Genomic DNA, 23,594 nt, shown 5'->3' with positions numbered 1-23,594 from the left:
AGTGTGACTTTAGCAGCCCAAATACATAGGTCCATAGGTTCATAGGTGTGTACTAGGCTAATGGCCCTGGAGCCATTACAAGCCTAGCCCATACAAGTGCCCTGGCATCCTGCTGCCCAACATTAGTTCCCAGTGCCTCTATCAAGTAGATCCACTGGAGTGATCCCCGGAGTGAACTTTCTATTTCCCATCCACTCATCAAGATTTCTCTTGAAGAGGGCCAGTGAGGTGCTCTGGTTGACATGTATGGGAAGTCTACTCCAGAGCACGAGCGGTCTCTGGGTTATGAACCTGTCTCTCCAGCATGCTCTGTTGATTGTGGTAATGAGGTTGAGGTCTCTGGAGCATGTGGTGTGGAGGGATTGGGATTTCTTTAGATGTAGCATTTCTAACAGAGCTGGGTCAGACATGGCTTTGTAAGCCAAGCTGAGATCGCCTCTTAGTAGACGACATGAGACAGAAAATAGCTGAAGTTTTTTTGTCTGTCCATGTATGACATGTGTTTATTTGTCTAGTGAGGTACATGTCAAATGGGGCATTATACTCAATGATTGGCCTAATGAGGGAAGAGTAGAGAGAGATGATGACCTCTTTCTTCCTGGATGCAAAACTCTTGGTAATGAGATATGCCACATAGGACTTTCTGACCACAGTGGCAACGTGGTGGTCGAAGGAGAGGCTGCTGTCAACCTGTGTTCCCAGATCATTTATAATGCCTTCAGTGTTCAGTGGGCTCCCATCAATGTGGTAATTAGTGGGAATTGAGTTTTTGCCAAAGGGGATGACGATGTATTTTTTGGCATTAAGATTAAGGCCATGGTTTCAACACCAGTCACTGGTCTCAGTGAGACCTTTCTGTAGGATTTCTACATCACTTGGTGAGTTAATAATGGCTCCCAGCTTGCAGTTGACTGCAAATTTGGGTCAGCCAGAGTCTCTTAATGTTGGCCTGGACTTCTGAGAAGTAGATCCCAAACAGGAGAGGACCCAAGACCGATCCCCGTGGGACTCCACTCGTGACTGGTCAGCAGTCTGACTTGGAGTCTGCTACTTTCACACTGTGGGTTTTATCTGTGAGCCAATTTACAATCCATCTGGTGATATAGGAGTTGATGCCTAGTTTGATGAGTTTATCAATAATTCCTGAGTGAGGAATGGTATCAAAGGCCTTGGCCAGATTGAGGTAGGTGGTATGAAGTGCCTTGCCCTCATCCACACCTCTGGTGACTGACTCAAAGAAGTCAACAAAGTTGATCAGGCATAATCTACCTTTCACAAAACCAAACTGTGTGGTATCTAGAATTTGGAGATTCCCTATATCCTTGTTAATTAGGTCCATGATGATGCGCTCCATAGCCTTACACATTAGACTCATCAGGCTAATGGGGTGATAATTTCCAGGGTCTGTAGTAACTCCCCCTTTGTGGAGAGTGATGACTGTAGCAGCGCAGCATTCAGTAGGGACAAAGCCTGAGGTGAGGCTGTGATTGAACAGGGCACACAGATGTGGTGCCAGATTACTTTGTAGTTCATGTAGAACACATCCAGGGATTTTGTTGGGTCCCATGGAAGCTGTATTATTGGCCTTGGACAATGCAGCTTTAACCTGCACTGCAGTAATGCTGGGTGCCTCACATTCCTCTGGTATTGCAATTGGTCCTTTGGGGGGAGGGAGAGGTAAAGTTGGCACTGAATCTGTCGGCCAGTATGTTGGCAATATCTGTTGGCTCAGTATAGGAGGTACCATTGTGCAGTAACTCAGAGCAAACTTGAGTTTTGCCATGGATATTTTTGATATAACTACAAAAGGCTTTGTGGTTGTTTTTAGTGTCTGCCATAATTCTGCCTTCATAGCTGGCTTTAGAGGTTTTGATGAGGGATCTCAACTTTTTGTTGAGGCTAATAAGAGAGTTTTTCCAGTCTTGGGACTTCACCTTTTTCTACAACAGTTTCTTCCTTCTGTTGTAGAGTTTATTAATGGCAGGAGACCACCGGATTGGTTTCTTTTTTTGGAGGAGAGTATATTGGTTCTGTTGGGTATGGCTAGTTCCATGCATTTATGTACATGTCCGTACAGTGCATTGGTGTATGATTTGGCAGTCATGCATCTATTTTCCATTGACATGGGTGCGGTGAAGTTAGCCACCTCTGTTTTTAGGAGCCCAAAGTCAGCTTTGGAGAAGTTTTTCATGGTGATTACCTTTGTGGGGGGTGTGGGTGAGATATGGGGTTCCATGATGATTTTTGTGGTCGGATCTAACCAGGGAGGAATTGACTATCTGTTTAGAGCAACAGTTGCCCATGTTAGTAATAACCAGGTCAAGGATGTTGCTTTCTCTAGTGGGGGTAAGAATGAGCTGGTCCAGGGCATTAGAATTGATGAATTCTAGGAAACTTTGAGCCAGTGTATTGGTGCACGAGTAGTTTTCCCATTTGATGGAGGAGTAGTTGAAGTCACCTAGTATGAGAGTGCTGGGTTGGACCCTAATAGTTTACAGAGTGCTTAGGAACATGGAGTGAAAGTCCTGGGACATGGTTGGGGACCTATAGCAGGCTACGACCTGAATTGCCATCTTACCCAATGTTAGTTGTATCTGAATTATCTCAGATGCATTATGCTGGGCTACTAGTCTGGAGGTGTGCATATCCTTTATGAACATGGAGACACCACTGCCTTTGGAGTTTCAGTCCATGTTCTGGGGCTGAAAGGTGTGGAATGATTTATAGCCTGATAGTGCAGGGGTGCTTTCTGCTGCTTTAAACCAGGTCTATATTACAGCACAAATGTCTATGTTCTCCATTTTGAGGAGTGCTTCGAGCAAGTGCATCTTGAGATTTAGATTTCTAGCATTGAGCAGCATGACCCTCAAATTGCATTTACTTATAGCTGTTATGATGGTAATTTGGTCTTTAGAACATCACCTAAAAAGGTACTATAGGGGTGGCAGGAGCCTTAGCCAATATCTGGAAACCCAGGGGTGACAAATGCAGGCCATCTCTGGCAAAGCATTGAGGTCTGTCAATCATGTCATCCCAAGCAGACAGATACTGAATCCCCTTAGAATGATACCAGAAATTTAGCCAGTTGTTGAATTCAATCATTTTCTGCTTGTACTGTGGTATCATTCTGGGTGATGGTAGGATGCTGCTCAGGGTCAGGGTCATACCTGCCTGAGCCACATAATCTGAGAGCTCCTCCATGTCTCTTTTCAAGTAGTCCAGGGAGGTTTGTCTCAGGTCATTCACACCCACATGGACAGTGACAGAGTTATACTTGTACTTGTTGTGGAGTGACCTGAGTACATGTGTTATGTGTCAGATTCTGGCATCTGATAGACAGCTGACTGTTGCATTCTCCTCATTCAACCTAGTGAGTGGGACATCAGTGTGCCTCACTATTGAGTCACCTATGATTAGTGTATTGGGCAAGCTGTTTTGCCTTAGGGGCTTAGGTTGAGGGTCACACTGTGTAGGTGATCTATGTGTCTTGTGGTTTGTGGTGGACTAGTGAATTTCTGTCTTGGAAGTCTCTGCTGTTTGTGTAGATTTCTATTGAGAGCCTTCATGAAGGTGGGTGTGTGGTTTGTGTTTTTATGTGAGAGCTGTCATGGTGGGTGTTCTGGAGGGCTATGTGTTGCATGTGGTGTGGTGCAGGTATTGACCTTCTCCTCTTGACCAGCAATTCCGGTCTTGGCTTGAGAGTGCATGGCTTCCATTTTGGATATATAAGTGCACCTCTCACAGGTCTGAGTGTTGGGATGTAAGAGGAGAAGGTTGTCTGTGTACATGAGGCAATTGGTACACTGCCTCAGAATGCCGAAATTCACCAGGTTAATAGGAGAAAGCACAGGGAACTGACCTTTAGACATGCCAAGAGGGATGGTCATTATTACTAAGTACTGGAGATGTTTCCTTATATATTCCTTTTACAGGAAAAATGTCACTCAAGGAGTCTGAGTCTGTACAGAGCACTGCCAAACACTTGAGGGGAAATTAATACATAGACCCTGAAAATTTAAGGATGAAGTATTTAGGCAGATATTCTGAAGTTAGAAAGAAATCAAGCAGTTTGTTTGTGTCTTTCGGCTTTTCCCGGTTAGAAAGTTACAACTCCGAACTCCCGCCTCCGATTGTAGTTTGATTTTATTTGCCAAGTTACTAGCCGCCCTGATGCCCTTAAACAAAGGTACACAACAACCCACACCACAGAAGAACACAGAAGCTGCGGAACGAACAAACGAACCGACAGCTGCACAACACTACCACCACACACCACTACCACCAGCACCACTAGAAAGAAATCAAGCAGTACTTACTGAAAAATAAAGAATTATCTTGTCAAGAATAATGAAAAGAGGGTAGTCAGATGAATAGCTACTGCGTGGCTACTACTTATGCTGGTCTCAGCACAGCTTCACTCTGTTGGGATACAATACTCCTTTGCTTCTTCTCTCACTAGAAGTAAAATGTTAGCACCAGTTCCAAGAAGAGAAGCAGACCACAGCTTGTTTGGTGATCCACAGCTTGTAGCCTTCTTCTGGTAGATGCCTTGAATAGCAACCAGACCAATCAGGTACATTAAGCACAGACACTCACTCTCCAACCAGAAAGAGTCAGGAATCAATGCACTCTGCTCCTACTCTCACCATCAGAATATAAGCACAGATTCCAAGCTGTCATATATAATGCAGTTATTAAGCTTTCTGGTGATCATCAGTCTCCAGGAAATAGTGTAACTGCACTCCTTCTCTCACCAAGAGAAAATGGAAGCACTAATCCAAAGATGACTACTGAGAGGCCGAATGTGGGGTCTCCAATAACTGGTGGTCTTGTAACAGATGTTTAAAGGTAAGATGAAAAAAATGGTTTGTCATAGTAGGTGACTTAAGTTTTAGCTGTCTAAAAAGTTAAGTTTTAGTGGAGGGTCACTATTTTTAAAACAGCAAGATAGATTGAAAGGAGGTGGTCACTTTTGTATTCTGGTACTATGGAATACAGTAGGATGGCCAATACATTTAAATAGTTGAAGGGGAGTGATTTCACAAAATGATAATTTTGTGCTTACTCACACCAGCCAGTAAAAGCAGAGAGGAAATGAGATATATGGTCAAATTAACATAAGGGGTAGGCAACTAGAAAGACAGTGGTGTTTAAGAGCACAGCAGTAACTGTATGGGAGGGTGGGAAAAATTCTTTCTGACTCACAAGAGACAGAGTTGTGGTCTCTTTTCAAGTTTTAATATGCAGTTAAAAGCAGAATACAAGTAAAACACAGTGTAAATAAAACAAATCACATTATACAAAATAGAAAAAGGCAATAAAGTAATACAAAATACAACAAATAAAAAGCAAACTAACCTTTCCCTCACAGCAAAATGTATCAGAGCCTGGGTGAGCCTTTCCAGTAAAGCTCTGAAATGTTTTATTTTACGCCATAAATAGAAGGCTTAGTTCTTAGCTCCACCCCCTCAGTTCACAGATGATTAACCTTAATTGACCTATTCTAACTTATGTGTGACTCCTTAATTGACCTGTTCTAGTTTCTGTCTGACTCACATGAGACAGAGTCGTGGTCTCTTTTCAAGTTTTAATATGCAGTTAAAATCAGAATACAAGTAAAACACAGTGTAAAGAAAACAAATCACAGTATACAAAATAGAAAAAGACAATAAAGTAATACAAAATACAAGAAAATAAAAAGCAAACTAACCTTTCCCTCACAACAAACTGTAACAGAGTCTAGGTGAGCCTTTCCAGTAAAGCATACTTGATGATATTTCTGATTTGAATGTGTGTTCCTCATTATGACATTATTTTGTGGGTGTGTGCGCATTTCTGACAGGTGTCACCAGCCACAATTCCATTTCATAGCCTGCATACCCCAATAATGACCCTGTGCGATACCCCCCTTAGCAAACATGTGGTACAATCAGGAGGTGTGCTAGATATGTGAAGTTGTGGTAACTGCCAGTGTTGCCAGCACACACATTCAAGATGATTCCCTTGACATCACACACAACTTGGCGTTGATAGAGAGGTAGCCCTTTCTGTTTATTTAGAAAATACCCTGTTCCCCAGGTGGTGCCTTCATTTCTATATGTGTGCAATCTATGGGACACAGTACTTCAGGGTACTGTGCTACATGGTAGAACTCCTGCATATTTCTGGCCCTATCCTCACAATTACTGGGAAAATATATGTGGTCGCTGGTATATTGGAGCATAGCATTCAAGAATTGTTGGAGGATCCTGGATGCTGATGCCTGTGACACCCCCAGCATATTCCCTGCTGGTCTCTGAAAGGTACTTGTAGCTAGGATTCTAACAGTTACAAATACCTTTGTCTCTTGCTAGGATTGGTTTCCCTTGGTTGGCTCTGGCTCTGAGTTGAGGACGATAGAGGTTGCAGAGTTCTTGTAGTGTGCCCTGTCCACCCTCTTGCGCTCTACAATTTCCACATCATGTAAGTTGTGAAAAGTTAAATGGGGCATGAAAACTCTTCTCCTTCTTGGCCTAGGCCTATAGGCAGCAGCAGCAGCATTGGCTTCAGCCTGTGGCACATACAAATGAATTCAACAGCCCCAAACATTCTGTGTAGACTCCTTTCCATGGCTGTATTGCAAAAGTTTTAGAATTTGCAGGAAAAACCAGCATGGAGTCTACACAGATGTGTTATACCTTGCTGAGTAGCTCCACCATGTTGGATTGGTTGATTAGCATGCAATTCAGCTGCTTATACTGTAATTAGCATGCCATGGTGTTTACCTTGTTTGTGGGGGGGGGGGGGGGGTGAGGGCCTGTACGCGGTACTCACTGAATCTAAATTCTGTTACTGCTGTGTAAGGTTTCTTGAATCCCCCGTATGTCTATACTATTTAGAATATGAGCTGATACCTTTTAATTAGAGGCAGAATGGAAAATAAAATTTTAATCCTAAAAAATCTATGAGTATTAAAGTACTTCTGCTAGTTAACATACTTTTATAAAAATTGCTTTGCAAGTGTACTTAAACAAAAACAAATAAATAAATAATCTCCCTAAAATGTGGAATAGCATGGGAAATACAGCGAATGGAAAGCATGAATGAAATTCAATGACAAAACAGCTAAGGTTGTCTATCTGAAGCTAAAATTAATGAAATTAAAATCCCACAGTTAACTAAAAGTAGTGAAATAAATGTCCATAAAAGTTCAGCTATCTTGAAGAAGGAAATATCAACATATGCCATAATCTGCAGTGGCAAACTACCCTAGAGTACTTCTCAATACCGTACATTTCCATTGACAACATAATGCCACAATCATTATGGAAATGTGTAGCTGATTAACTAGGTCCTATAAAGAAAATTAATACGTCAGTACAATGCATCTTACTAGCTTTTATTTATCTAATAGACTAAGCCCCTACCCTTAACTAGATTATAGCTTGCTACAAAACAATGTGCTGGCCATCAGAAAAAGACCAAAGGCTCTGAGGATGTAAAGGACAATAGTGAACAGTGAAGCATGGAAATGATAGAACCTTGCCTTATTGAAGTAGCTTAAAACAGTAAAAAAATTGCCATAGATGGCAGGCAGCATGGTCCATATCACAGGCTGCAAGAGTTAAACCAAAATGATGATTCGTTTGGGGGTAAAAATCTGAAATCATGCACTGTGTTTCAAATAAATGGAGCAACATTATAGGTCCTGGGACTGCCCATGGGCAGAGGAGGCATTGTAAGGTTCAAAATGAGTCAGCAATGGATCCTGAGGTGAACAAAATGCTGATAAGGAAGAGTTGGGTTTGAATTTTGCAAAAAAAGTACTATCAACTCCAGTGACTAATACTGGGTAATTACACTGTACCCCTGACAAAGAAGTTTTCATTTCATCTGCGTCATGTTGTATTCTGATTATGAGATTTCAGATTCTGTAAACTGTATGCATGCATTTATATCAACTAAAAATTTCTTCATTTCTGTTTCAATACTTTGTTCTTATTTATACAGTTTTAAAAGCAGTATCAAATGAATAAAAGGTTCTGCCTGCAGCTACATTTGTGACTGTTTTACTGTCTAAACCTTTATAAAAATGCTAGATTGATGTTTTGATGTCCCATGTTAGCCTCTTAGATGATGCTATGAAATGGAGGCACCAATTTCCTTATTAATGGATTTAGAGGTGTGCCAGGATAGGCTGATGCATTGGCCATAGATAGTATAACATGGGTAAAATTAGAGAAACTATTTCTTTCCAGTATGCAGGTAAAATGCATTTGTGTTTTGTGTTACACACATAAGATTCAAGAAATCCAGTTATATGGTGAGACAGAATTTTCCTTATAAAGAGGCATGTATAAAGACATTATACAAGGATAAACCATCTCAAGACCAAAATTGCATTTAATTTGATTTATTCATGCCCATCAGACCAGTAATTAACTTACTGACCTCATTATCCCTCTGTCCATCTTGACCACAGCAAAGAGAAGGAAAATGTTATTATATTAAAATGTTTTTGAAAGGATGCTGTCCTCCTTTGCATTCCTGATGTGGGATGGTTCTGCCTTTATAACCTTGAGCTTTCAATATGCTATTTCCAAGGTCACTAACATGAAGAAAGGGAATACATGAATTCTGAATACATTTATATCCTCTTTCTCTGAGGTGATGTGGCCTCAGAGGTAATATATTTATAGTTCGGGAATATGGAAGCATAGACCTTCCATTGAGAACACATGGGGTGCAGCCTCCCCTGCAAAAATCATTTGTTATTGGATTTCTTAACATATTTTCTGGTAATGAATCTGGGAGCTTCATACTGATCAACATTTGACTGGTCAGAACATTCTAGGTTTTGGTAACAAGTTAAAATTCAATATATAAAATATTACTACATGAAGCAAAACTGGAAGGATGCAGAAGAATACGATGCCAGAAAAATTATATAAGAATGAAAGCACAAAGGAAAAAAAAATAAACTGAGTGATGCGGTAAGGAAAATATATAAAAACTCAGAGGAATTAAAGAAACACTGTTCAATGAAAATAAAGAGGAAATACCTGTGAAACCTAAATGTTCATTCAAGATATATAGCAAGACAGTTACAAAGGATGAAACCAGTAAGTTAAGTAGAAGGTGTTAGAATAAAGGACATGTGGCTTAAGATACACAAGCAGAGATGCAATATGGAATTAGGGGCAGTACTGACTGAACAAAAGTAAAAGTTAAGAAGAATACAAAGAGGAAAATACATTCAGCATGAGAATAACCAGTCTGAGCTGAGTGCAAGAAACTTCACAAACAAAATACAAAAGCAACCACGTTACACAAAGTCAGGAAGAAGAGCTCTAATATGACATTTTTTTCAATGTCTCCTTGTCTGAACTAGAAATTAATTGAACCATTGCCACTACTTTCAGCATTGTGAGTCACGGTCCAGGTTGTACACAGTATTATTGTATAGCAAAGGCTTTTGTGATTCACAGAAACTGGCATACAGTGAGGTAGGTCTAATACGTATCATCTTAACCCACTCTGTAGCCATTGTACACATGCAAAAGAACACTCCAAGATTGTATACGATTCACAAACATTCCACCAACTGCATATACGGTGTTCCCAAGAGGATAACTTAAGGAACTTGGACTGTGTACCCACAGATGCCCAAGTACTTGGCCTCTCTCTTACCTCTCTCCCTAAGATGGACAAACTGATGTAAGTTACTTAGACCCCAGTCTCATAAGGCCCATTCAGCACTTTGTATACTTGCTTATTCACATTATGTATTTCATGGTACTTGTGTCCTTCCCCAGTTAGAGACTGCAGTTGGTCATATGTGATCAGTTCTCTACCCTGGTTAACACATAAATAAAATGCAAATACCAACTGATTCAGGAGAAGACATAATAATTATTATAAGAATGATGGGTGAAAGATAATAAGGGGCACGTGGCAGAATCTCTGTTAAAATGAACAAACTGTGTATGAAACCCTGGAAGGGATGTATGACTGATATGTGTATGTGGGCAGGAGTCCTTAGGAATGTGTATATTATGGGGCAGACTCATGAATGACTACACTAAGTGACAAAGTGCTGCTATTGTGTATGTGGTGTGGCAGGTGCACAATAGTGCACTATTTTGTATTCATTACAAAAGTAAATGGCAGATTATGCTAATTAAGGCATACGTAGTTGAATTACATGCTAGTTAACCAATCCAACATGGCTTCTCTATTCATGAACTTATAAAATAATCATGTACACCCAGTGTAACTATTTGCTATGAAACCCAAAACTGTTTGGAATACAGCCAGGATTACAGTTACTTCTGCCAGCATTAACCTATATGTGCAACAGGCTTTAATTTAAAGTGATACTGCTGCTGCCAGACCTTGGCCAAAAAGAAGAAGAGTGTTTAGATCTTGTTTGACTTACCATGGACTGCATGACAAAGAAATACAGCTATACCAGATGGACAGGGACACACTACAGGAAGTATGTAACCTCTGCTGCTGTCGTCTGAGGCCAAAGGGAAATAGTGGAAAACCCATGCCAGTGGAAATAAAGGTATGTGCAGCTTTATGTATAGTAACTGCAGTTGTTTTGCAGAGACCCACAGGGGATATGTTAGGAGTATGACAGGCTTCAGCTTCTAGAATATTACATCAGTCTCTAAATGCAATACTACAACATAAAAATGACCATATCTGTTTCCCAGGCACCACAGAGGAGAGAGCAAGAACCTTGCAGGAATTTCAGTCAATAACACACTTCCCTGAAATTTTGGGGGCCTCACACAGAAATAAAATCCCCACCATGCGAACAGGGAAGGAGGTACTTTAACAAGAAAGGATGACTCTATAAATTGTCAGGTTATTTGTAATGATCAAGGCATGTGTATTGTTCATGCAGATAACCCAGGAAGTTTTCATGACACACATATGGCACATCTGTGAGCTGTACACATGGTTTGCTAAGGATGGCTTTCCACAGGGCCATGCAGTGAGGGATACAGGTTATACACTGGAACTTTGTCTTATTGCACCCTTGAGAAACCCACACAACCACACTGAGCAAAGATACAAGAATGCCCACACTGAAAATATGAATATCATGGAATGCATATTGGCTTGCTCAAAACAAAGGGGATGCCCTGCAGTACAACCCAGCAACCTCTGGCCAAATAGTAAAAGTCTAAGTCATGTTGCACAATATAATTCTCAGTAAACAGCTTCAACAAGGAAAACTAGGGGCAGGGCCACAATTTCCAGAACCGCAGGCAGGACCAACTGGTCCAGCAAATATATATGAGGAGTCTGAGGGAGAACTGCCAGTCACAGATGCTGCTGGCAGACACAGGTGTGGACAATATGCCATGACCTTGGCTATGAGGGAAAGGATAGAGCACAAGCTGACTATCTAAGTGGAAACCTAAGAGCCTAAGCACGTACAAATATTAAAACCAGTGCCTGCAAAACTGCACAACCTTTACTTAACCATGTAATGGTTGTGTTCTGTTAGCATCAGACAGAAAAAAACCCAAGGGCACATCTTATAGCTGCAGTATTAACAAGATAATCTGGATCATGTGCAGAAAAGGAAAAATGGTATATATAACTGATTACACCCAAATGAAAATAAGTATATGCCCATAAGCTGGAACATGTCCCTGGTGTACAGCATTGTCAGTAATAGCTTATGACTGATGTTTGCAATATACAACTATGGATTTTGCCTAAAACTGCGCATCAAGCATTTCATTTGACCACTATATAAACAAGTGAGCAGGTGAATGGTAGCATCATTTGCACAAGTATAACAGTAAGCAATACTTAAATATCTACTTTGACTGCATTGCTAAGAATTCTAACAGAAATGCAGTGAGGATAAATAATTTCATAACTGATTGTTCACAACTGAGTTTGAATGATACATGCAAACATTTATTCTGCAATACATTTATATTAAAGCAAGTTTTTGAGTAAGCAAGCATTAGCTAGCTGCTCCATGCATCAGACATATATGCAACATTAAGTCACAAAGAAATTTGCAAAGGGCAAGGCATAGTCATCATTACTTGCACAGGGTTTGGGGGGATGGAGGTAGCAGGGCAAGGCTGACAACAAAGAAGTGAGTTCTTGTGAGTAAATAAAAATATTCATTAAGTATCCAATTGTCAGAGCCAGTAGCAAGATATGTACAGCAGCCAACAGTACCGTATAGAAAACATATGTGTGTGTATGTGTGCGAGTGCATGTGCGTGTGTGTGCGTGGTGGTATGAGCATGCTTTTGTTGAAACAAATACAATCAAGCACTGTTCTAACACTATAGCCTAGTACCATGGACAGGTGTGACCCATGCATGGTAGACTAGTCAGTTCTGGATCATCACACATGACCAGGAGAACTACCTTTGCCAGGAGCTGCACTGCTAGATTCATGGCCATGGCTAGAAGTCGGGGTGCTACCTGAAAATGAGTGATGTCTGTTGGATGAACTTGCATCTTAACTATGTCCTGTACCACTACCACATGGCTTACCATATCTGGGTGTGAACAACATGATCACCGATGGAGCAGTCGAACCAGTGCCACTATGGGAGTGGGGTCTTGCAAGACCTTGATGATGATCCATTACAGATGCTGCCCAATCCAGTGTGTCACTCATCCTGTACAATGAGTCATCCACATGGTTCAGACAGTCCCACACAAGAGAATGCTCAACATTTAGTATTTGAACTATCAATTCTGAGACCCTGGTGGGAGTTGTCTGTGCTTCCATGACTTCCCTACACATACTTTGCTTGGCAGCTACTAACAAACCAACATCAGGAGAAGGGTGGATAGCAGGCATCCTCAGAACACCTCTACCAGCCCACCTATGTGGCTCTTCACCCTCAAAATGGCTATGGGCAGAATCAACCAGTTCTACAACTGGGTAACAATATTGAACTGATCAGCTGTGTCACCATGAACCTGTCGTATGTCTGAAATGTCTTCATCATGAGTATGTGTAGGCATGCTGACTGTGTCAAAAATAGGAGTACTGCCACCATCATCATCAGAAGCTACTGATACTCTGACATAAGGCAGTAGGAGCTCCATGGTGAAACTATCAGGATGACCTTTGATAAGTAATCAACCCAACAAAGAGGAAAATAGATCACAAACAATTTGGACTTATATTGAGAAAAAGGTGTATTAAAATAAGAGATGCTAATACAACGAAACAATGACTTTCAAGTAGACATGCATCTACATTATGTGCATTAGTAAGAATACAAAACATGTGCTTACCATGTGCTGGTGATCATACAAACTGAGAATCAGATATGCCTCCATACAAGAAAGATGTAACAAGGCTGAAAATCATCACAATGCAAATGACACAAGAGCAGAAAATAATCCTCTTGACAGCTGAAGAATAAGACACATTTTATGCAAATGTTTACTATCCAGTTTACTACTCCCTTTTCTCCTTCCCTCAGTGTCTCTCCTATCTCACCATAGCTCTCAACTGTCCAGATTGTTGATGACTGTCAAGATTTTTGCTTCACATTTTTGATCTGTTCCTTATAACATTTGTGTTTTTTGGCAAATCACAGAGGACTGAAGTCACAAAATAATGACATACATATAAGGTTCAGACTTCAAATCCTTTATAGAATGCATTCTAACACAAATCTTGTTATTCTAGAAACGTTCTATGTTTATAAGAGCAATATTTAAGGTTTGTCCTTATTTCTGGGCCCTTGTTCCCCCCATTAATTTAGGCTTTGTTGAGATTTCTTGCAGTAAGAGGTTGAGAGGTATGTATCCCACCCTTCTCACTGGTACTGTATATATATATATATATATATATATATATATATATATATATATATATATATAGCATATGACATACACACCTGCAAAGATAGATAGATAGCTAGATAGATAGATAGATAGATAGATAGATAGATAGATAGATAGATGCACAGATAGATATAGATATATACAAATAAATATATGCAATCAGAATTATTTAATTATATTTCATACCTGGAAGTTCTGAAGTAGACACACTTGGGTGTCTTCCACATCAGCCCCATCATCAGTGATTCTGTCTGAACCCTGTCCTGGGCTATCTCAATCTGACAGTGGACAGGAACCCTCTATTTCAATGAGTGGTGGTTCAGTAGCAGGACCAGCCTCCATAGCCATACATTCCTGGGCAATTGCAGCTGCCCTCCATCTCACTTGTGTGACCATGTCACTGGCCTCTATTTTATTTTTGAATATGTATATCTATCACCTCCTACCACATTTATGTTGTTGACTACCTGGACTCAGATACGGTCATGAGAGGACTTGTCACCTCTAATTCTCTGTCTAACAGGAATGACCCATGGTGACTTATCACTTTATAATCAACTTTCTGTATGGTGGTTTGTGGGGTGCAGATATCCTGGTCTCCATAGCCCTGTATGAGAGAAAACATAAAAGGAAAAAAATAAATAAGTAACACAAAAATGATTGTTAACAAAACAAATAACTATGACTCCATCCATCCATCCATCCATCCATCCATCCATCCATCCATCCATCAACCACAAAATAAATTATAATGTAAGCCTCCATAAGAGTACACATGACTAACTAAAGATCCCCTACCTGCCCACCCCAGGCAAACAAGGAAAGGAAATGAAAACAATTGCTAAAAGTATGTCAGGAGGACAAACATTTCTGTAACACTGTAGTACATTGGAGCATTAGCAAAACTAATGTACATCTTTCAAGGAAAATTGGCTAAAACATTTGTGGTAAATCCAATTCTGTGGGGGGCAGCTGGGTATGTTTCATAGGCTTAACATGGTTTTGTGGGCTAATAATGAATGCCACTGACCTTGCTAATAAGTAATATAATTGGTCAGCTTCCCGTATAAAACTTTCTATGAAATGTCAAACAACATCTTCTAGAAACAATTGTAATGGTCAGAAAATGACTAATATACATGGCTATGCCAATAGCTACTGAGAAAAATGCAGACAGTAAACGAATAGGTCTATTGAAAAATGCAAACCATCAGTAAGGTGAAATGTATCAATTTGTAAAAAAGCAGCAACATACCTTTGCAGCACATAAGTTTTTAAAGTAGAAAAAGTTTTGAAAGTAAATACTAGTATCAAGCTCTCTGGATCCAAACAGTCTCCCTTATTACAATACAAACTCCTCATCTACACGATTATCTTTATATAGTGCAGATTCAGCCCTCTGAGCATTGTGAATATGCAAATAATGTTTGAACTCATTAGCATTCATGAATTTCACAATCTGCACTAAGTGCTGAAGAAGTATTATATGATAAGAGCTTGCAAGATTAATGATTAGTCTGACTGTGGAACAATAAGGGTTTCACAGTCAGTTATCTTTAATGTACACTTACTGAGGGTGTGTTTGGAAAAAGAGACTTTCACGAAAGTATGTGAGTACATTAACTGACTTAGGAGACATTCCTAACATTATGAATTGTTTATGACCACAACTTGTGCCTCTGAGTAAAATTTGTTTGCAATTCTAAAGTAGTACAGTACTCGATGAAACATATATCAAAACCAATGCAAATCATGTAGCAGTCTTAGTAGAAGCATAGATAAGGGAATGATGTTCACAAAATAAAAAGAAAAGAGTTGCAATGTTTTAAATGTTTGTTTTTGTTGGTAATCTCAGTCATCCACACAACTTTGTGCAAAGTCTAAAGAACAATTTTCAGAAATTGGTTCTGCTGCACCTGTAATGTTAATTTATACTATGTCACATGTGGAATATATGTAACCTACTTTTTATTCTTCACAATATATGCATGTGTTGATGGCAAAAACTGATAATAATCACATGAGTGTATTGTGAATGGCCTGGTAGCATGGGGTTCAAATCTAGAGAGGGTGCTGTTTATGTGAACATACTGATGTTTAAATAGCATGTGTTCATGTTCTAAGATAGCAAAGTTGAAGAAACATCAGAAATATACATTTTAAACTACACGTTTCATATTGTTTCCTTTATCTAAATATTTTTTTTCTTTCTCTCATCATTTTAAGGACATTTGGCATTGTGCACTCTTGTCTGGAAGTGGTCCCTAGCAGTGGACAAGATTTCACTTTCTCAGGAAAAAAGGTGAAACATTTTATTTTGGCCTGCCTTCTGTAGTGCAAACGGGCTTGGTGCTGATATACACCTGTCAGCACTCTGGATAGTGCTCAGTGTATGCATTCCACCTGTCAGCTAAGTATATCTGTGCACAAAGTGCAAGTGAAGTCAGCTTAGAGAAAGACACTGCATAAGGAAGTGTTCAAGTCCAGTTTAAGGATATTTTATAGGTTCATAGGTTCATAGGTTCATACTAGGCTATCTGCCCTAGGGCATTTATAAGCCTAGCCAGAGTGTGTGTGGCTTTCGCCACCCCTTGGAATGAGAATACTATGCCCATTTAGGGTTTAGTTTACTGTGCCTCTGTCTAGTAGTGACACAGAGATGACCCCCGGGGTAAACCTACGATCTCCCATCCACTCGTCAAGATTTCTCTTGAAGAGCGTCAGTGAGGGGCTCTGCCTAACATGGACTGGGATTCTGTTCCAGAGTGTAGGCAGCCTCTGGGTTATGAAACTGTCCCTCCAGCATGTCCTATTTATTTCTGTGTTGAGGTTCAAATCTCTCGCTCTCATGGCTCTGGCGGATTTGGATTTTCTGAGGTGGAGCATGTCCATTAATTCCGGATTGGACATGGCCTTATATGTCAGGCATAGATCGCCTCTGAGTAGGCGGTATGCGACTGAATAGAGCTGGAGTTTCTTCAGCCGGGCAGCATATGACATATGTTTGAGACCCTTGATCCTCTTGGTGAGGTACTTTTTGGGTCTTTCCAGCTGCTGCAGGTGTCGGGTAAGGTACATCCCAAATGGGGCATTGTACTCAATTATGGGCCTGATAAGGGAAGAGTATAGGGGCACAATGACCTCTCTTGATCTAGATGTGAATCCTTTCATGATAAGGTGGGTAATATAGAAGGTCTTCCTAACCACCTTGGCAATGTGAGTGTCAAATGAGAGGTTACTGTCAACGTGGGTCCCTAGGTCCCTGATTACTTCTTCCGTACTTAATGGATTACCACCTATGTGGTAATTTGTGGGTACTTTGTTTTTCCCAAAGGGTATGACTATACATTTTTTGGCGTTCAGTTTAAGGTAATGGCTCTGGCACCAGTTATCGGTTTCTATGAGGCCTTTCTGAAGGATGCTTGTGTCCGCTGGAGTATCAATTATGGCGCCCAGTTTGCAGTCATCTGCGAACTTTGTCAGCCACAATCCTCCTATGTTTGCTTGCACCTCGGAAAAATAAATGCCAAACAAGAGGGTTCCCAGGACTGAGCCCTGTGGGACACCGCTTGTGACTGGCTTAGAGTCTGACATGGCTCCAGCAATTCTGACCTTGTGGGTTCTGTCCTTGAGCCAGTTTGCAACCCATCTTATGACATATGGGTTTACATTTAAGCTGGTGAGCTTGTCTATGATGCCCGAGTGGGGTATTGTGTCGAAGGCTTTTGCAAGATCAAGGTAGGCTGTGTGGACTGCCTTACCCTCATCAATGGCCTTAGTGACTGTTTCAAAAAAGTCGACCAGGTTCAAAAGGCAGGATCTGCCCTTGACAAAGCCGAATTGGGTAGGATCCAGTGTCTGTAGGTCCCCAATGTCTTTGTTTATGAGTTCCATAATGATCCTCTCCATAGATTTGCAGACCAGGCTCGTCAAGCTTATGAGGCGGTAATTTCCAGGGTCCATAGAAGCACCTCCTTTGTGGAGTGGGACCACTGTTGCTGTACACCATTCTTTGGGTACGTATCCTGTAGTAAGGCTAAGATTAAACAGCAGCCTTATGTGCGGGTTTAGTTCCTCTTGGAGTTCATGTAGCAAGCAACCCAGGACACCGTCTGGTCCCATTGATGCTGTGTTTTTAGCTTTGGAGAGGGCGGCTCTCACCTGGGCATCTGAGATGTCAGGGAGGCTACACTCTGCTGGGATAGATATTTCTCCTTTTGGGGGGGGGATTTGCACTGAACCTGTCTGCCAGTATGTTGGCAATGTCTGTGGGTTCAGTGTATTTTTTGTCATTTTGGACTAACTCTGAGCATATCTGGGAGTTTCCACCCAGGTTTCTAACATAACTAAAGAAGGCCTTGTGATTGTCTTTAGTGTCTTTTGCGATTTTTCTCTCAAAGTTTGCCTTGGATGATTTTATGAGTGATCGTAGTTTTTTGCTAGTACTGATCAGAGATGCCTTCCCTTTTGGGGATTTTGTTCTGTCATGTAGTAGCTTCCTCCTCCTGTTGTAAAGCTTGTTAATAGCTGGGGTCCACCAGACAGGATGCCTGCCTTTGGGGGAATGGGTCTTGATTTTATTTGGGATTGCGTGATCCATGCATTCTTGAAGGTGTCCGTAGAAAGCGTTTATAAAGGATTCAGCGGTGTGGGCTGTGGTTTCCACTGGCCCAGGGGCCTTGAAGGATACCACTTCAGTCTTAAGAACTGTGAAGTCAGCTTTTGATAAATTCTTCACTGTTGTCTTTTGTGCTGGGGGTGAGGCGGATGTGGATTTCCAGTGAGATTAATTTATGGTCTGATCTCACCAATGAGGGGTATACTTCTGGTGTGGAGCATTGTGTCCCCATGTTTGTGATGATCAGGTCTAGTATATTATCTCCTCTTGTGGGAGTGGTGACTAGTTGTTCCATCGCATTTGAGTTTATGAATTCTAGGAACCTTTGGGCTAGGGTGTTGGGGCTTGTGTAATGCTCCCAGTCTATGTTTGGGTAGTTGAAGTCTCCCAATATGATGGTATTTGGAGGGACATACATACTTTCCAGTGTCTTCAGGAAGGCTGAGTGGGGTTCCTGAGTTTGAGAGGGTGGTCTGTAGCATGATACAAACTGTAGGGCAGTTTTGCCTATGGTTAGTTGCAGATGGATGGTCTCTGATGCTTCGTGCGTTGCCACTAACCTGGAAGTGTGGGTATCTTTGATGAATATGGATACTCCCCCTCCTTTTGTGGTTCGGTCCAAGTTTTGAGGCCGAAAAGCATGATATGAGGTATAACCTGGTAGTTCTGGGGTGCTCTCAGGAGCCTTGAACCAGGTTTCAGTCACTGCACAGACATCGATGTTCTCCATACTGAGGAGGGCTTCGAGAGCATGCATCTTGAGGTTTAGACTTCTGGCGTTGAGCAGCATTACCCTTAGTTTTTTCCACTTGTGTTTTCTAGGGAGGTGGGTTTGTCTTTTGAGCCTTGCCTAAAAAAGGCACTATGGGGGTGGAAAGAGCCTTGGCCAATATCTGGAAGCCCAGGGGTGACAGGTACAAGCCATCCCTTGCAAAGCAGCGTGGCTTGTCAAGCATGTCATCCCAAGCAGACAGACATTGGATCCCCCTAGAATGATACCAGTAATTGAGCCAATTGTTAAAGCTGATCATTTTGTCTTTGTACTGTGGCATCATTCTTGGTGAGGGTAAGATACTGCTCAGGGTCAGGGTCATACCGGCCTGGGATACATAATCAGAGAGCTCCTCTATGTCTCTTTTCATGTAGTCCAAGTTATATGACTTGATCTAGAATAAATATTGAAACCCTATGTTGTATACAAAAAGAATAGACTAAATAATGTGATAAATGAAAATCTTACTTGAAGCCCTGGTGAATTGGTGTTACTGAGGTATTATAAACTCACCTCTTCTCATTATTAATAACAATGTGTTATGAATGTTGTCACATATGACATTTTGTAGACTATATTAACACAAAAACAGTAACATGTATAATGTGGACATGTGTCATATAGTCTGGAGAATGTATCCATATCTCACAAGTATTCATTATGACAGTTACACAATATATTGTAAACTTGAGTAATTGCATTACTGTGACAAGAATGATCTCCTATCATTCTTTGTGAGTCCCCTTTCAGAACAATTGCCATGACATGAAATCCTGATATGTTACCTAAATGCTAGTTTTGAGTTACAAGCAGATGTGAAAAATATGACTGTATCATGTTAATGTTATAACAGATTTGTTCCTTACTATATGCTATATATACATCAAAAGCAAAGCAAACTTTATTGTCATTCAACCACACAGCGTCCAGCTGAACAAAATTACATTCCTCCAAGCTCATGCACAATAACATAACATCACAACACAACTACATGTAACAGTAAACAGCAATAAACCAACAACAGTCAAAGAGCCAATTGAAGATCAACATTATCTAAATAGTCTTTTTCCATCAGTGCAATCGACACTGCCTGCAGTCAACCTTCACTACAGTCCTTACCATCCATAGCAACTTCGAATCTAACAAGCCTCCTTCCAACCCTCTTCGACCACAGTCTATCATCTCTACCTGCAGGCCCAACTGGCCTTGCTGACCACACCATCACGAGCAAACACCAAGTCTTTCCTCTCTGCTGACATCACAGACCAACCTCCAGATTATATATATATATATATATATATATATATATATATATATATATATATATATATATATATACACATATACATATATACACATATACATATATATTATAGATTTTATATATATATATATATATATATATATATATATATATACACATATACATATATACACATATACATATATATATATATATATATATATATACATATATATATATATATATATGGGACTACCTGAGATGGTCGACAAGCCATTTGATCGACTTTCATTTGGTGACAATTCATTTGGTCGACAACAAGCAAATGGGGGCTTCCCACCCCTACAACATGTGGGGGCTGCTTCGACAAGAATATATTATGGGGGGGCTCCCACCCACCCACAATGCCCCCACCCACACCCTAACTATATATATCAACTCCAGGGTGCACAACATTGGGGAGGGCAAATCTGCCTGTCGACCAAATGAATTGTCGACCAAATGAAATTCGATCAAATGGCTTGATGACCATCTCAGGTAGACCCATATATATATATATATATATATATATATATATATATATATATATATATATATATATATATATATATGAAGATAGGTGAAGGCTGCCAGCTTAGCCAGATAGAATTTTGTAGATAATTCTGTCATTTGTAAATACTAATGTAAGCCACAGGCTTGTTTTCTTAAAAGTTAAAAGACTGCATTGGATATTGAACTGCAAAAATGTAACAGTGCACTTCGCTGTAAGAAAGGAGCCGATATGTCTGGATGAAGGAATTCTGCCTATCGTTTTTAGGCCAGAGTTAATGGCTAGAAATTGTATGTATAATTTTTTTTATTGCTCTGGTTCCTGACCAGCTGCAAGATCAAAGGGGTAATTAACCTCTGAAAGTCTGTTAGCCTGGGAACCAGAAAGAAATGATGTAATCTGAAATGAATCAGTGGTACTGTGTTATCAATTTAAGGACAGAAAGAATGAGGGCATTAGAGCATTTGTCTTGAGAACATCCAACATCACCAGCACTGCCTGTATCTATATGTAGGCAGGATTTTAGAACTGTGTTTTCTCTTAGAAATAGCTAGGAAATAGGAGGATTAGACTAAGCATTTTTCTGTGATGATGTAAGAACTATTCAACTGTATTATTTTAAACATTTCTCTGTGATCTCTGAACTCTTGAATAGTACTGTGCAGTAAGAAGTATTGTCTTGTTTTATTATTTATTATTAAATATTTTAAACCTTTTAACTGTGGCTGTTTTGTGTAGAGATAATTTAACCTCTAGAGTACATTGCATATATATAGTGATACTGTACCAAGTCACTCCAGATAAGCTTTGCTGTTCGGCCACACTTACCATTTGGATAATAATATTGCACAGTAATAATTGGACACCCTTTAATAAGGGCCTTTGAGTAGCTGATAAATATTAGCTGGGTGGTGGCAGTGATTTCTACTGTATAGTCTGGAGTAAAAGGGGTACAGTTGGAGACCCTGTGCCAGCCTTCCCCAGGAGTGTCTGTGTGGTTGTATATAACTCTTACCTCAAAGTGTCTGTGTGTCAACTACTTAGTCAGGGACATGAAGCACTGGTTGGACAGAGAGAGTGCTGGAGGTTTTAGCTTGCCCACTAGGCTGAGATTTGGACCCTATAGCTGTGCCAGTGGGGAGTCTTAATGGGGACCTGGAGAGAAAGAGAGAAACCAACCCCCAACTGACTGTGATCTCTGTGTGCTCTTAAGGGAAATTGTACTTTACCGTGTGTATTTATTATCTTTTCCCTACATGGACACCCCTCACTGGTGTTAGAGATGAGGACTGAGGCTCCTTGATTTCTGGGCCAGTGCACGGGCGTAACGATATATATATATATATATATATATATATATATATATATATATATATATGTGTGTGTGTGTGTGTGTAAAAGTATTTATGAGCACAAGAACTGCACCTATGAGGAAAAAAAGTACAGGCAGTTAGAAGAACAAGGAAGATAAATGATCAGCAAAGCAAGACATTTTAGTTGGGTCAGTACAGTTTATTTCTCGTGTATCTGACAAAGATTACATGAGAATTAAACTATTCTGACCCAACTGAGATGCCTTGCTTTGCTGATCATTTATCTTTCTTGTTCTTCTAACTACCTGTACTTTTTTTTCCTCATAGGTTCACTGCTTGTGCCTGTAGATACTTTTATAGTTCTTGGTGCAGAAAGCTGAGAGAAAACAAAGCAGAAAGTGCAGAAGTTGAAAAGTTGAAGTAAAGTTGAAATATGAAGGAAAGGTCAGCTGATAAAAGTCAGCAGGTGAAGGAGACAAGTATCCAGAGACTGGATCAGATTTCCTTTGTGGGACTCATCCACAGGAAGGGAGGTGGAAGACAAGGTTGGCCAGAGAATTCCCAAGAAGGGACTGCCATAATAGGGTGAGGTCCTACCTTTCTTTTGCATGTTAATGTAGAATGCACTAAAGCTTTGCTTTCCTATAGTTAAATGTGTAATCTGTAATTTATGAAGCATGCAGTTGAAGAAATTTGCATAGTAGTAAGATTTTTAAATGTAGAAAGGCAGGGCATCACAGTTGTTATTGCAACCAGAAACTAGACCTGAGAAACTGAATTTTAAAAGTAACAGTATTAGAGACTTTAAGATATTATACCAGAAAAAGTACCTGTAACTAGATCTAGAAACAAATATTTATTATGATTTGCTAAATCATTTCAAGAAAAGAAGTCTCAGGAAAAATTTGAAAGTGTTACTGAGGAAAGTTCTCAAGGAAAATCTGAAAGTTTTTTTTCATTCTCTAAAGGAATAATGATGTCCAGTTCTAAAAAGAATACCCCAGATAAGGCTAAGGCATCAAGATTAATTTTATCTCCTAATTTTCCCAGATTTGAAGAAGTTATAAACCAAGCCAATGATAGTGATGGTAGTGATAATTTTTAAACAGGAGATCCACAATTTTTATTAGATATTATTCATGAATGGGTCAGTCAAATGCAACCAAAGTTAAGGGAAAAAGAGAAGTCCTATTCATAAACTGCCTTCTTTGATTTATGAATTTACAGAGTAGGGAAAACCAAATCAAAATAAAAGAGGTTTT

This window comes from Protopterus annectens, chromosome 2.part0 (assembly GCF_019279795.1).
Source record: "Protopterus annectens isolate FY-2018-M chromosome 2.part0, PAN1.0, whole genome shotgun sequence".
NCBI lineage: Eukaryota > Metazoa > Chordata > Ceratodontiformes > Protopteridae > Protopterus > Protopterus annectens.
Note: the sequence above shows the minus strand (reverse complement) of the source record.